This window comes from Panthera leo, chromosome E2 (genome assembly GCF_018350215.1).
Source record: "Panthera leo isolate Ple1 chromosome E2, P.leo_Ple1_pat1.1, whole genome shotgun sequence".
Classification (NCBI taxonomy): Eukaryota; Metazoa; Chordata; class Mammalia; order Carnivora; family Felidae; genus Panthera; species Panthera leo.
In genome coordinates this window covers 32,114,730-32,130,625 of record NC_056693.1, presented here as the reverse complement: position 1 = coordinate 32,130,625, position 15,896 = coordinate 32,114,730, and the positions used below count along the sequence as shown (strand labels likewise).

The 15,896-nt window shown below is 44.3% G+C and overlaps 1 long non-coding RNA gene across 1 annotated transcript; it reads right to left on the bottom strand.

The window, feature by feature from the left end:
• Positions 1-487: 487 nt before the first annotated feature.
• On the bottom strand, positions 488-14,574 carry LOC122209020. Its single transcript, XR_006197408.1, has 3 exons — positions 14,219-14,574; positions 1,704-1,835; positions 488-739 (listed from the first exon to the last, which is right to left on the bottom strand). It is a non-coding gene; the product is annotated as an uncharacterized LOC122209020 (long non-coding RNA).
• Between the last annotated feature and the right edge of the window lie 1,322 nt (positions 14,575-15,896).

The following is a 15,896-nucleotide window of genomic DNA, read 5'->3' as shown; positions in this document are numbered from 1 at the left end:
AGTTTAATTTAGGTGTTACTGTTAAGGTAGGGATAATAATAAAAGATGGAAATCTAATGCATAACTTGTACATCAATAGAAGAAAAATGTCAACATGGAAACTGGACTGTTACCCACCAAATCATGACAGAGTAGCTTTTTCTTGGGTGAGAGAAGTAATGATTACAATCAGGAAGAGCCAGGGTGGGAGGACAAACATTATCTGACATGGTCTATATATATTTTTTAAGTTTATTTATTTATTTTGAGAGAGAGAGAGAGAGAGTATGAGCAGTGGAGGGTCAGAGAGGGAGAGAGAATCCCAAGCAGGCTCTGCACGGTCAGCGCAGAGCCCAACGAGGGGCTTGAACCCACGAACCATGAGATCATGACCTGAGCTGAAACCAAGAGTTGGATGCTCAGCTGACTGAGCCACCCAGGCATCTCGTGTTCTCTATTTTTAAAACTATTTTTCTCTATAGAAAAAGAAAGAAATGGCACATGCTTTGTATCTGCCTTTATTCCTTTGCCTATGGGATAGGATGCAGATTTTCCCCTGATATTCAAGGTCCCCCATGAGATGCCTTTATTTTCCCCAGCCAGTTTAGCTCCCCCTCCCAGCACACATTTTCCCTTTGCGTCGGGCCAACCTCCTCCTTTTTCATCCATCCTCTTCTTTAGGGTGTATGATCCAAGTCCTGCCAATCCTTAAAGACCCTTCTTCGTATCCCCCAGTGTTGACAACAGCAAATCGAATTATCTGTGGCACATAATGCAAATGATATTCTGTTAACTCCCTTATATGTATATAACTGTCTTATATTTTATCTCTCCTCTATCATTGTTTTCTTTTATTCAGTAATCTCCCTTAAAAGATTATAGAAGATTTATCAGAGGTCAAGAACTATGGTGGTTATTCCCTGCCCTGGAATGCCTTATGGAATGTTCCACAGCTAAGCACATAGTAAATGCTCATAATGTGTTCGCTAAATTGAAAGCAGTCCCTCTGGTGGAAAGACAATGGGGAAGAGAAAAGGGAACAAAGGAAAATTTGACCATTCTTTAGTAGATTAATTGCACAGACGAAACAATCATATAAGTCCCTCATTTCAGGGTTCTTTTATCAACCTCAGTGAACTAGAGTATATTTGAGATTCAGAAAATGTTGGTTAAGAACACGGGACTTTGGTGCCAGGCAGACCTGTTCTGAATATCAGTTTAGCCATGTTATTACTATCTTTATGGCTGCGGACAAGTGACTTAAGTAGTTTCGGTCTTAATCGTGTCATGTGTTATAAAGGGGAAAATAGCTGAACGCATCAAATGAATAAGAAACAAACTTTTGTTGTGTCAGGCCCTTGGAGGCTCTAAAGTTGTCTGTTCCTGGGGCGCCTGGGTGGCTCGGTCGGTTAAGCGTCCGACTTCGACTCAGGTCATGATCTCGCGGTCCGTGAGTTCGAGCCCCGCGTCGGGCTCTGTGCTGACAGCTCGGAGCCTGGAGCCTGTTTCAGATTCGGTGTCTCCCTCTCTGTCTGCCCCTCCCCTGTTCACGCTCTGTCTCTCTCTGTCTCAAAAATAAATAAACGTTAAAAAAAAAAAAAATTTAAAGTCGTCTGTTCCTGTAGCAAAACCTAGCCCATCCTGACTAATACAATGCATGAAAGGTCACACGTTTCCACCTCTACCTGAGAAAAAACTACTGAAAACCGTGCCTCAGAACTCACCTGCTCTGGCTCAAAAATTCTTCTGTCCAACCTGATGTGGCTGCCGTTCTCGCCGGATGTTAGAAGCAAGACGCTAGAGGAGACATCACCTGAAGTCAGCACTGAGCCCAGGGAGCAGGGAGAATGGTCAGACTGTACAAAGAAAAGTTAGGGAAATCAGGGAAATCCTGAACAGAGGCTAAGGAACCCTGGGACCACCTAGGATCAGTGGAATGAATTATGTTCACAAAAAGCCTTTGACGTCATGCCTGTATCATAGAGACGCTTTTCCGGTGTATTATAGTTTTCATGACATTTTTATTTTGCTTATTCATTTTCTTTATGTTATTATCCATGCTTTTTCTTGACTACCCTTAAAAAAATGCTTACTATCTCCCAAGCATCATAGGGAACACTTTAAGTACGCAGCAGTTCCCCTAACGCTCCCAGCATCCCTCGGAGCCCACAGACTCTGTCCCATTGCTGCAGATGGGGACGGGCCTGTGCCCAGGGATTTGCAACCACCCCAGGTTTCATCTGGTGACAGCAGCAGAGTGTCCCGTGAGCCCAGCCCGTGTAATGCCAGAGTGCCCGCAGCACTGACCCTCTCCACGAGTTAGCAGAACACGGGCTGACCCTCAACAAAGACTCAATTATGTTTCAGGAAAGTCTGCTCCAAAAGGCTGCAAAACACGTGTGACATTTAGGAAATTTTATCAAAAAAAAAAAAAAAAAAAAAAAAAAAAAGAAAGAAAAGAAAAGAAAAAAGATTCTACTTTAACAAGTGTTGGAGCTTCAAAGGATACAAAGCTTGGGTTATCAGGAAAAGCCACATGTGGGAAGCAGTTCTCTCTCTCCTGTTGCTAGCAAAACGAGACAGTCTTGAATTTCAATGATCTTATAAATGCAACCAGAGTGATAAATATAAATATATTAAAGCTCTTTCATTTCGAACAAGGACTCTGTATTATTTGGCCATATACCTTTTTTTCCTTTCTCTTTCTTTCTTTCTTTCTTTCTTTCTCTCTTTTACTGCCTCTTTCAAACAGAAACAACTGATGAGTCATCTCTTGGTTCTTTACAAGGCGAAGAGAAGGGTCTTTGCCTGGAGTAAAAGGAGCAGAGAAGAACCAAGGTGGGAATCCCCGGGAGGTTTCATCGCTTACCGAAAGTCCTGCCCCGGTGACATCTCTGGGTGGGGGGGCGCTCAACCGCCCTGCCCCGGACACCCACACTTCCTCCCATGAGCCGCAAGCAAGATTTCAAGTGCATTGGACATCTGCCTTTTGTTCTCATGTTTGCTCGGCCATGCAACCGGTAAATGAACACGGTTTTCATAGAAGTGCGGCGCTGTGGTTTCAACACCACGGTGGCAGCTCCAGGGTTCTCCAGGGGGACTCTTAAGAACAGAGGGTCCCTTTCCCTGAGCTTGGGATTTCCACCCACCCCACCCCCCCGCCCCCTTGTCGCGGGTGCTGTGTGTTCCCGTCCCTCCAGAGCCATTCCGATCCACCAGAAGCGGGGGCGAGTACAGATGCTTATTATCAGGGCTGCTTCTGACAATTCCTAATGTAATCCATATACTACACATACATTCTAGTTACACAATTTATGAGGTATAACAAGGGGAGAGAAGTGGAGCTAGGATCTAATTGTGACTGATGTAAAACAGACATGGAGAATGAATGGCCTTACAACATTTTCTTTGAAGTTTGTTAAAAGCAGTAAAGTGATATTCACTATAAGTGAAACCTGCTGTTACAGATATCCACAGGCTCGGGGAGCATTTTCTCTTTGCTTCATTTCTCGGATTGCAATTTGCCGCTCGAAGGTTTTGAAAGATCTTCTTTATCGACGTGCGATGGGAGAGAAAGAGCGGAAAAGTCCGGGAGCGCGGACTACGGGCTCATCCTGCGTCCGCCCTGGGCGACAGGGCTGCCTCATGAGCTGCGGAGTGCGCAGGAATGTGTGAGTTTCATTTCTTTTCAAGCCAGAGGACAATAATAAGTGTGATAATAATATAATCTGCTAACATATGAATCAATTCATAAAATAAGATGAAACAAATAATATGATGATAATGAACATAATAATGAATCCCGTCTGGGTTGCAGTTGTCTTTTTGGCAATTTTTATGGAGGAGGGGGCCCATGAAGGCGGAGTGCCAAGGGCCCACAGATTTCATAACGTGGCTCTGCTCTTATAACTTGACTCATTTAATTCTCCTAATTCTAAAAGACTGGAGGACATAGGGAAAGTGATGCTGCCAAGACTCCAGAGATTTTTCTAAGGTTCTAAAACCAGAAAGCAGTACAGCCAGGGTTTAAGACAACTGTCTAACAGGGGGCGCCTGGGTGGCTCAGCCGGTTGAGCGTCCGACTGCGGCTCAGGTCATGATCTCACGGTTCATGGGTTCGAGCCCCGCATCAGGCTCTGTGCCGACAAGCTCTGAGCCTGGAGCCTGCTTCGGATTCTGTGTCTCCCTCTCTCTCTGCCCCTCCCCCACTCATGCTCTGTCTGTTTGTCTCTCTCTCTCTCCCTAAAAAATAAATAAACATTAAAAAAAAAAAGACAATTGTCTCACTCTTCCCATGGAGAAGATGGTGACACATAGGCAATTCTACATCGGGACACCTGATGTGGGGAATGAAAAGTGTCCCTTGTATATTTGGCAACAAAGAAAGGAATGACCAATCAACTCTGAGGTTGGCATGTGTTTTTCCACACAAGACAGGAAGATATCTCGAACTATATGTAACACGGATGTCCCCAAGTTCACCTGTTCAAGGTCAGGACTTCTCTTTAGTGATCAAACACATAATGCTCTAAGTGCCCGCGGGAAGTCCAGGCTCCATGCTGTCCCTGTCGCCTTCCCGATCTTTCTACTGGGATCCCCAAAGACCGTTTCCATGTTCCACTAACGGGTCCTGGTTAATACGCAGAGTCTCGGCTGGCTGCCTCTCACCAGAGAAGTTCTCCTCACTCATGGACGTATGCCCCCACCCTATTCTCCAAAGCACAGCTAAGACAGAGCTGGGACTTCCAGCCCGGTCTTTACTGAAGTCTTGGGGGCTCGACACAAAGGGTAACATACGACTAATACCTAGGTCGACCAAGCATCCCCAGTTTGGCCAGGACTCAGGGATTTCCCATGAATTTTCAGTTTTAAAAGCAGGACACTCCCAGGCAAACAAGGATGAATGTTCACCCTATTAATACTACAGGTGTCTCTTTAAAAAAACCCTTTTTTAAAAAGTTTATTTTAGACTGGGGCCTGAGGAGCCCAGGAAGATAGAGAGGGCGTCCAAAGCAGGTTCCACACACTCAGGACGGAGCCCAATGGGGGGCTCGATCCCACGACCCGGGGATCATGACCCGAGCTGAAATTAAGAGACGGACACTCAACTGACTGACCCACCCAGGTGCTCACCACAGGTGTCTCTCGAACCCACAGCCCTGACTTGACCTCACTTCGGGCCTCATCTTGGCCATTAGCCTACCTCAGCTTGGCTAAGCCAGTTTGTCCCCATCCCTGTAATCTCTGAGCATGCTCTTTCCTCTTACTCCAGACTCAACCTTTCCTGGCCTTAGAAAGAGCAAAAAATCTCTCCTCCCATTTACGACTAACCTCCTTTCCTGCTTCAGCCTGGTCAAGAACAGGGACATCTCTTCCCTTGTGACGTAAGACTTGTGCTTTTCCGGGAGCATTTTATGATTTTGAAAAAGACAAAAACACTCTTAGAAACTAGGAATAAAGGAAGGCTTTCTCGATCTGATAAAGGCATCCTTGAGAATCCTATCACTTTAATAGTGAAAGGTTAAACACTTTCCTCTGAGGACTGGGTACAAGATAAAAATGCACTATTCCACATCTGTACAACAGTGTGTTGGAGATTTTAGCCAGTACAATTAAGGCAGGAAACAGAAATAAAAAATATATAGATCAAAAAGGAGTAAGTAAATAGTAAATCTGTTCTTATTCACAGACATCCTGATTATGCACACAGCAAATCCTAAAGTAGCTACAAAACCAAGGGCCAAAATAAACACATTTAGCAAGGTGCTAGGATACAGGGTAAATGTATAAAACTTAATTGTATTGTCATATACTAGTAGCAAAAATTTGCAAAATAAAGTAAAAATTTTTACAATATCATAAAAAATATATGCTTAAAAATACATTTAATAAAAATGTGTAAGACCACCGTACTGAAAACTATAAAATATTGCAGAGAAAACTGAACTTAAATAAATGGAGAGATGTAATGTCTATGGATCTGAGCACTCGATATTGTTAAGATGTCACTTCTCCCCAGACTGATCTCTAAATTAAATGAACCACAATAAAAATCCCAACGGTCTTTTGGTCTAGATTGGCAAACAGATTATAAAACTCAAGTGGAAATGGAAATGGTTACAACAACCTCAAAAATAAGAACAAGTTTGGAAAACTCATACAGCTTACTTCTAAGACTTACGAAGAGGTACAGTAACAAATGTAGTGTGGGATTTAGTGTAAGAATAGGCTGATTAATTAAACACAATAGAGATTCCAGAAATAAACCCACAATGACACAGTCAACTGGTTTTTGACAACAGCACCAAAATAATCAATAAAGGAAAACATTTAACAATTGCCATTGGAAGAGCTGGATATCTCGTGGGGACAAATGAGCTTTGACCCTTATCTCACACCATATACAAAAATTAATTCGAGATGAATCACAGACCTAATTATAAAAGCCAAAACTATCAAGTCTCTAGGAGAGAATATAGGAGAAAATTTTCATGACCTTGGGGTAAAGACTTCTTGGAAAAGATACTGCAAGGAATAACCATAAAATTTAAAGCAACAATACGTAATATTTCATCAAAAGTTAAAAATTTTTACTCATCAAATCCCACCATCAAGGACATGAATAAACAAAGTACAGGCTGGAAGAAAACATTTACAAAAAATATATGTGGCATAGAACTTATACCCAGACTATATAAAGGACTTTTACAATTCCTTACTAACAAGACAATGCAACTTTTAAAATGTGCAAAAGACTTGAACAGACAAATCACAATAGAAAAGGTACAAATGGCCAATAAGCATACGAAAAAACATTCTACATCATCAGTCATCAGAAAAATAGTAATTAAAACCATAGTGAGATACCACTACATCCCCAACAGAGTAACCAAAATCTGAAAAGACTGGTAATACCAAATGTTAATGAGAATGTGGAGTGACCAGAATTTGAATACATCACTGGTGAGAATTTAGTACGGTACAACCACTTGGAAAACTCTGGAATTTTCTTGTAGAGCTAACCATACACCTGTTCTGGGTTGAGTAATTCAAGTCCTAGCTCTATACTTAAAGTTCATGAAAACTTTGGTTCATAAAAAGATGTATAGAGGTGTGTTCAGAGCAGCTTTATTTATAAGAGCCCCAAATGAGAACAACCCAAACGTCCATCCGCTGGAGACTGGGTAAACAAACTGATATATTCATAGAATGAAATACTACCCAGAGGGACCTGGCTGGCTCAGTCTGAGAAGCATTCTCCTCTTGATTTCAGGGTTGTGAGCTTGAGCCCTATGTTGGGTGTAGAGATTACTTAAAATAAATAAATAAACTTAAAAAAGGGAAATAGTACCGAACAATAAGAGGGAACGATCTATGTGAACAAATCTCAGAAACGTACTGAACAAAAGAAGTCAGACAGCAGAAGTATGATTCCATTTATACCAACTTTTATATCAGGTAAAACTAGCCTATGGTACAAGATATACACACGTGACAAGGGAAAATATGTTTACACAAAAACTTGTACACGAGGGTTCATAGCAGGATTATGTATAAAAGCAAAAACAACTCGAATATCCATCAACTGATGAGTGGGCAAACAACAAGGTATAACCATACAATGAAATATTATTGCCATATAAAGAAAGTACTGAAACATGCAACAGTATGGATAAATCCTGAAAACATTATGTTAACTGAAAGCCAGACACAAATGCCACATATCACATGATTCCCTTTACATGAAATGACCACAATAGGCCAACCTATAGAGACAGGAAGTAGATTAGTATTTGCCAGGGGGTGGGAGGAGAGGGGAATGGGGGGTGACTGCTGACAGATACATGGTTTCTTTTTTTCCAGAGTATTGCAAAAATATTCTGGAATTAGATCTACGACCCTATGCCGATATAATAGTAAACACTCTTTAGAAAATATGATGGTTTAAACAATCATAATTAAAAAATTTAACAAAAACGCAAACTGCCCAGGACCCGTGTAAGGAAAGTTATTAAACTCTACTGAGGAGCATAGAAATAACCTTAACAACTCAAGAGGGCACTTAATCTTTGCATGAGTGGACTCAGTCTTATGAAAATATCACTTCTCTCCAAATTCATACACATACCTGGTTCCAAAGGAAACCCCAGTAAGGTTTTTGGTTTTGTTTTTTTAAAGCCTATTTATTTATTTGTTTGTTTATTTATTTATTTGTGAGAGAGAGAGAGAGAGAGCGAGGGGCAGAGAGAGAGGGAGAGAGAATCCCAAGCAGGCTCCGCGGTGCCAGCACGGAGCCTGGGGCTTGATCCCACGAACCATAAAAGATCGTGACCTGATCTGAAATCAAGAGTTGAACACTCAACTGACTGAGCCACCCAGCTGCCCCCTATGAAACTTAAAAGAAAAATGATTCTTTTTTTAAAAATTTATTTATTTTTGAGAGAGAGAGCGAGAGAGAGAGAGAGAGAGAGAGCGCACACACACATGAGCGGGGGAGGGGCAGAGAGAGAGGGAGACCCAGAATCTGAAACAGGCTCCAGGCTCTGAGCGGTCAGCACAGAGCCCGACGCGGGGCTCGAACTCACAAATTGTGAGATCATGACCTGAGCCAGAGTCGGATGCCCAACCGACTGAGCCCCCCAGGCCCCCCAGAAAGAAAACTGATTCTAAAAGTGCTCCGGAAATATAAATATGCAAGAATAGCCAGGAAAAGAATGATGAAAATAAACTTTCTTCTACCAGGTATAAAAATTAACCAATTAAAGTTGGTACAGAACAGATGCAGGATGAGGGAGGTCCAGATGAACGCAACTGAGAGCCAAGACCAAAACCAAGCACGAATACGGATTGAGACAAAGAAAAGGTAGCCTTGGAATAACTGGAAAAAGACTGGACTGTTCACCGAACAATTTGGGGACAACTGACCATCTGTAAACAAAATTTACAAAATGCACGCTCGACAGTACAAGAAAGTGAAGGCGGTTTAAAGGTTACATATAAAAACGACACCATGAAAGTCCTAGAAAAATAGGTCATTTTGTTAACTTTGATTAGAGAAGGCTTTTGAGGAGGAGTTTTGAGGTTTATCAGCAAAACTAGACTCTAAAGAGGGAAAGGATTAACTCCTTAAAAATGAAAAAATTCTATAGGACAGAAACCTTAAAATTAAAAGACAAACATTGGGCAAAAGCCCTTGCCACCTACGTGACAGACAAAATGGCAATTGTCTTCAATGTGTGATTACTTGTAAGACTGTTTTTACCTGAGGTGACAGTGGTCCAATTCAAATACTGCTAAAGCATACAAGGGAATTTTCTAGCTTCTGTAACAGTAAAGTCCAGGGCTGGTGCCCTGCAGCTCTCTTCTTAAGGAAGCCATGTTGCTTACCTGTACCTCAGTGCCTCCTACCAGTTTAATGGTCTCCCGGGCAAGAGAGCTGCTTCTCTGAAGCTCTAGGAGAAAAGCTTTTGGAAGGATTTTGGCCCAGATGGGGTCACATGGCCATCACTGAAGTAGCCTGTGGCTGGATTAGGGTTACTTCTCTTTTGTTCTTGGGTTCTAGTGGTTTATCCATCCATGTCTCTGGCCAGGCCTGGGTCATATGCTACCCTTGTGGCAGGGAGAGGGGTAAGTCAGCACCATACAACATATCCGGAATGCATTTTTCATAATGCAGAGTGATTCTCTTACCAGAAGAAAGGAGAAGGAATGTGAAGGGGCAAAGCCAGCAGATTTTCACTAACATATATAATGAGTTCTCACAAATCAATAAGAAATAGTATTCTCAAAATGACGTGAAAAGCCATGGAGATTCATCGTTAGTTAAATATACTCTTCCTGAACCCTGTTCTTTTGTATTTCTGCTGAAGGCTTTCCAAGGTTGTGGTTAGCTGATTTTTTTTACAAATTAAGCGATAATATTTTATCACAAGATACTAATATGTTATAATAAGCTTCTTGCCTCTGAGGTTAATATGTAGAGTATAGGAATCTTCTGATGACAATGTTTTAATTCAAAGGAGTGTCTCTAGTTGTCAGAATTTGAGGCATGATGACTAAGTACAGTCCCTCAGGCAGAATGAATGCTTAAATCTTTATTTCACCAAAGTTCAATAAGTCTTCCTTCTTTCATCTTTGAAAAGTGAGGGAGGAACTTGTTCTTAGTACTTAAAAAAAAAAATAACCTATAATTTTACATTCATGTTTCTGCTATAAGTTTTGGGAGCCGAACATGACCGATTTTGTTTTAAATTTAGTTTGTCTCGCTGAAAGAAAAATTAAGCTATTATTTCAATATGTTTTACATCTTTTTATGGCTAGAATTTTACCTATTAGATTTCACATTACTGCTTTTTAAAAATGTCAGCTGTGTGTGTTAGACCCACGCGAGACCATTCATAGAAGATAAAAAGTTTAACTTTCGAGCGTAGCTCGTGAGTGTAGCTCGTGCTGGTGAGAGGGCCTGGGTGGATTTAGAAGTACTCCCTGCTTGACAGAGTACAGCTATAGAGAGTTCAAGAAACTTATGTCCCGGCACTCGAATCCTCAGGCAATAGGTGTTTCATCCCCGGATAAATAAATGGTCACTACCATGAACCGAAAGAGTAAGGAGCTTCGAGTTCCTTGCTGGCTCTCTGTGGCCCTCGTCCTGGGGCGATTTATCCACAGCTGTTTCTTTCCTCTACTAATCTCTGTGAACCCCACAGAGGGCTATGATTTATTTACTACTAATTCCCTGGGATCCGCTCTGGGCCTATGGTGGAAGGACTCACTGAATATTTGTTGAATGAATGAATGAGCAAATGAACAAGTTGCTGAACGGGCATATGGTTTCCCAACCCTCTTGTTGAACCAGTGCTCCCCTATCAGGATGGAACAGTGTGCAAGTCAGAACTAGAAGCCCCACAGGCTAACTCCGTGGATGGCAAAGCGACACGTTTCATCGACTTGAAATCTATTAAAAGATCATCCTTCACAAATTCTTTCAAGCTTCTTAAGAAGAGGATATTCTGTCATCATAGGTGCCCCGGCCACGAATTTCAAAATTTCGTTTTTGAGAAAACATGAAATATTATACCAACTTAGATAAAAATCTTTGGGCTACCTTTTGTGGTCATTCATGCATATATATTGTCAAAGATGAAACAGAACTGTGAAAGGTGGTGACCAAGAGGGAATGTGATTTAATTCAAGGGAATTAAAGGGTAGAAAGGGAAGCAATGAACATAGGGAAATTTGCTGAATATTTTTCTGTGCTTGGAAAACAGTATCACCTGATGTGTACCCAACGCTGGAACAGAACGAAACATCAGTTCGATTCAGAAAGTATTTCGAGGGGCGTCTGGGCGGCTCAGTCGGTTAAGCGTCCAACTTCGGCTCAGGTCACGATCTCGTGGTCCGTGAGTTTGAGCCCCGCGTCGGGCTCCGTGCTGACAGCTCAGAGCCCGGAACCTGCTTCGGATTCTGTGTCTCCCTCTCTCTCTGCCCCTCCCCGGCTCGTGCTCTGTCTCCCTCAAAATTAAATGAACATTAAAAATTTTTTTTCTAAAAAAGTATTTTGACGATTTGTTTTTGTTTCAATTTGTTTTTGTTTTTGTTTTTTTAAGAAAAAATTTAGATTCAGCTCTCTGTGAGTGATCCTTGGGTATCTATTCCCGTTCAGTGAAACTTTGCTATTTCAAAGTGAGTAGGATGAACAGTGGGATAGAGCGTAGCTGGTGGTCCGCCAAGATGATCTTTCATTCCGGGTGGGTTGTTGCTGCGGTGGTTATCATTCGCGTTTTGGTGTAAATCTCACGCCTCCAGTGCTGATGCGGGACTCGGGGTTCCCTTCCGGAACAGGAAATGGAGACCCCAGATGAGAGCGAATGGAGCAGACTCCTTAAGTCAGAAACGTCCGCTGAAGAAAGAAAGTTTTCCATGGGGTCCTGCTGTGGTCCAGGGACCCATCATCCAATTCTGAGCTAAAAGAATACAGACGACCCGTCGGGCTTTCAGCAGTGGCTCATTGAGACCCTTCCTCTCTAAGCTCAGTATTGACCAAGAAGTAGCTACAAGAATCCGACAGATGGAGATCAAAGCATTTTTACTGCTGGCATCATTCAGTTTCGAAAATATGACTGGCATCTGTGGCCCCCATGATTGGGCTTCCACACCTGGCCTGTCAGGCCCCCCTGCAAGACAAGGTGTTGGGCCAGACGCTTTGTAAGGCAGGCACTTTCTTGGTCAAATGTAAATGGGATCACTGTCTCCCATCTAAACTCTTAAAATTAGATCAGGGGCGCCTGGGTGGCTCGGTCGGTTAAGCGTCCAGCTCTTGATTTCAGCTCAGGTCGTAATCTCACAGAATCCCACGGTTCGTGAGTTTGAACCCCGCATCGGGCTCTGCGCGGACGGTGCGGAACCTGCTTGGGATTCACTCTCCCTCCCTCCCTGCCCCTCCCCCGCTCTCTCGCTCTCTTTTTTCAGAACAAAGAAACCTAAATTTTTTTTCTTTTAAATCGCATTAGATCAGACCAACAAACATGAACTTCAGGAGCTCTGGTACCAACCAGAGGCTGGGACCATTGGGATTATTTCTTGAGCACTTCATGCGATCACACCCTGTATTAGAAGCCCTGTATTAGGGCTGATCCCTGGGGTTACAAATAGAAATAATCCTCAACCCCTATCTTTGGGGGAGGGAGGCGCATAGAGATATTGTATGATACGCCCAGGTAAACCGGCTCGTCGAGACACAGAGACAGGCCCAAGACGAGGGCCATCGGGGTGTCACTGAGCCTAGGTCTTGAACGAAAGCAGCAGGAAGAAGAAGGTTCCTTTGTAGCAGCAGGGCCCGCTCTGGCAAGGCCCCGGGCCTGGTGTGGAGGGGAACAGGAGGCACAGCAGGCCGGGCCTGGTCTGGGGAAGGCTTGGTAAGACGGAAGAAGAAGTTCAAGCTTCATCAGCCGAGGTCTCAAGCGGAGGCGTAACTCGCTCCGGTTTTTTTTATTAGGGAGATAACTCTGCATTGGAGGGATGGGATTCCTTCTTAGCAAAGTTAATCCTTAAAGGGCAATAGGCGTTTGGCCGCTGAGAAGCCTGGCTTTTAGCATAGTTTTTGGAGGGTCTCGAGTGATATTGATGTAATTGAGCTTTTAGCAAAAAAAAAAAAAAAAAAAGATGAAATCGTAATAGCCGGTATGTTTAAAATGAAAGGAACGTGATTTGCCTGATAATAATGCAACCTCCCCCCCCCCCAAAATTAATCTTTAATTCAACCTATGAATCTTTAATGCCAAGATCGCAGCATAATACTTTGAAATGGAAACTCGAGACGCGAGCCTTGCGAGATCAGCCCTACCGTGGGTTTGGGGCAGACAAATTGAGCCGTATGAACTACTGACACCTGCTGGTGGCAGCAAATGTGTCCTGTTCGCCTGTTCAAAACAAGAGGGAAATGAATCAATGGCATTAAAAGGGAACAACGCGGGCAGCCCAGAAGGAAGGGAAGGTGGGTGCAATGGCCCCGGTCCTGGAGGCCACCTGGCGGGACCCCTCCTGCCTGTCGGGAGGGAGAGGCGGCAGAGGGAGCCCTGGGGGAAAGGGGACCAGCCCGTCACTGCTCCCGGCGAGAGGGCCCGAGCGAGGGCCCTTCTGACCGATTTAAAACCAAAAGGTAGATTACCGACATCGGTGTTCCAGAATGTCCGCTGGCAGTTTCGGAAGGAAATAGGTTTCATTGTTCAGCGCTGAACACCCAGCCTAATACATGCTTTCTCAGAATCATCTTTCAGCTCTAGAAGGCCTTTTGAACCTTCCAGAACCCTTCCACGTATGGGGTTGTGTTTAATACAAACAGCGGCAACTCAAGGGAGGAACCACCCGGAGTCACTGTATTTCTCACTTGTGCTTCCCTATTTACGTGATTGAAAAAGTCACGAGAGGGACGCCTGGGTGGCTCAGTTGGTTAAGCGTCGGACTTCAGCTCGGGTCATGGTCTGGCGGTTCCTGAGTTGGAGCCCGGGGTCAGGCTCTGTGCTGACAGCTCAGGGCTGGAACCCGCTTCAGATTCTGCGTCTCCCTCTCTGTCTGCCCCTCCCCCACGCACTCTCTGTCTCTCAAAACTAATTAAACATTAAAAATAATAATAATAATAAAAATAAGTAAAAAGTCACGAAGACATTAGCCTGTGAGATATTAAATAGCAAACACCAAACAGTCGACCAACAGCCGTTTTAGATGGGACACCGCTACCTACCACAAGAAGGAACGAAAAGAAACTTTTGGCTTCTGACTCATGGCAATGGCTCAGAAGCCAGACGGGAATTAAGCCTGGGTCCAGGCCTCAGTTTCCCTCTGGGTACAAGAAGACGGGCTCCAAAAGGTCTTGATTTTGATTGCTGTCCTGATGCCAACGGTTGACGTGCGCAACTTGCTGTTTTGCAAGAAGCAAAGCGCTCTCGTGTGGGTGGGCCCAGCGCTGTGCCCGCCGCCCCTCCTGGGGGAAGTCTGCCCTACAGATCCGGGCACCCAGGAGAGGTCAGAGCCCGAGCTCAGCCTGGCATCCACCTTGCTTGCGCCCGGCCGCCAGGCTGGCTGTTGGGCTGCAGGCAAGTCACTTGACCTTTCGGCGCTTCGAGTTTCTCAGACGTCAAACGACGATAATAAATCATCACAACCGCGGTGGATTTCTGGGAGGGTTCGACGACGAGACGGTGCCTCCCAATTCAGCTTACGTGCAGTAAGCTCTCGATACGTGGAGACTGTTACTCTTATCATTTGATCATTATCAGCGCCTTGCCTAAGGGGCCGACCCGTTTGGGGAGCGTGGTTGCTCCGCCCTGAGCAGGACAGCACCTGGCTGCCCTTGAACTCCACCCCCCCACCCCCCTCCAGCGCGAGGAAGGATCTTTCCTCCGGTAGGCGTGCGGCCCGGTTCACGGTAGCGGGGTTTGGGGTTCGCTCTCAGAGAGCAGGTGGGACTGTGAGGCCGGGGAGCCAGCTGGTGGCTGTCCCCAACCTCAGGCACGAGCTGAGGAACCTTGTCCGTGCTCCTAGCTTGGGAGGAGAGCAATTTCCGTGTGGCGCACGTTGCGGGCAAGGGTCTTCTCGGCTGACGCAGAGCAGGGCAATCACCGTTCGTGCTAAAATGCTGGAATAATTATTTAACACGTCTGATTTCATTTTCAAGCCCCTCCCCCCCCCTTTTTTTTGCCATGTGTACGGATCATCACAATTTAAAAACACCAACAGTACAAGATTTAAGTACCTGAACCTGTCACTGCACGTTGTAACTGGAGAACAAAAATGTTCCGTGAAGGGTGCGCGCGCGCGCGCGCGCGCGCGCGCGTGTGTGTGTGTGTGTGTGTGTGTGTCTTTTGCTCTCCTGAAGTTTCCATAACTACATCTGTTTAAGATTCTGTGGGTATGGAAAGCACATATTGTTGATCGAGAAGGGCTATTTTTGCTTTACCAAAGGCCAATCACACAGGTCAGTGGCACCCCCGTGCTTCACCGCTATTCTTTGGGCATTAATTTTAATGTTTAAAATGCAAGTGCATTTTCCAAAGGCTGCATAAAGCACTAGATAAGTAGAAGACCACTGGCTTGGGAAGAATGAATGCCCAGCGAAGCCTTTCGCATACAGAGAATGCTGAATATCTGTGCCATTATTTACCATCAGAATCAGATATGGTTGTCTGACTGATGGACAATTTTTTCCCGACCTGCTCTCTTTGCAAGTGCCCTATACTGTCTAGACAGTTGCATATTATTTATACATTCATTTCAGATTTTATGGTTTGTTTCCCCCCCCCCCCCCACTAAAGTTGTGCAGGATTTCATGCAGCCTAGTAACTCTTGGAAATGCGCTTCACGAAAACCCACATAATTGCACCAGGTGAATGCTTTCTTTCTGAGAGTTGTGTCACCATTAA